Source organism: Eimeria mitis, genomic scaffold (genome assembly GCF_000499745.2).
Source record: "Eimeria mitis Houghton genomic scaffold, Emh_scaff1570, whole genome shotgun sequence".
In the NCBI taxonomy this organism is placed as follows: domain Eukaryota; phylum Apicomplexa; class Conoidasida; order Eucoccidiorida; family Eimeriidae; genus Eimeria; species Eimeria mitis.
Window position 1 is genome coordinate 9877 of NW_013569815.1, and position 339 is coordinate 10215.

Consider the following 339-nt stretch of genomic DNA (forward strand, 5'->3'; position numbering starts at 1 on the left):
TTTAAATAAACTACTCTTGTATAAGAATGTCTATTGATCAGGATCTTCCCTCTGGCGGGGTGATGAATGTCTGGGTTTTCTTTCTTTTGGTAAAGTAGCTCTATGGCTCATACAAACAAAAAAGTTTATTACCCTACAAATATAAAATACATTTCTCTCTATGGGGGTAGTGAGATTACTCTTTTTTTTCTCTTGGGGTGTGAGCTCATCAACCACCTATATACACAAAAAGTTGCAATAGGAGGGCGCTAACACCACAGCAATACCAACAGAAAGCTTTCACTTTTTCATAGAAAACTCGAAACTATAGAAAGATACTGAGATGTTTACGGTGTAGTT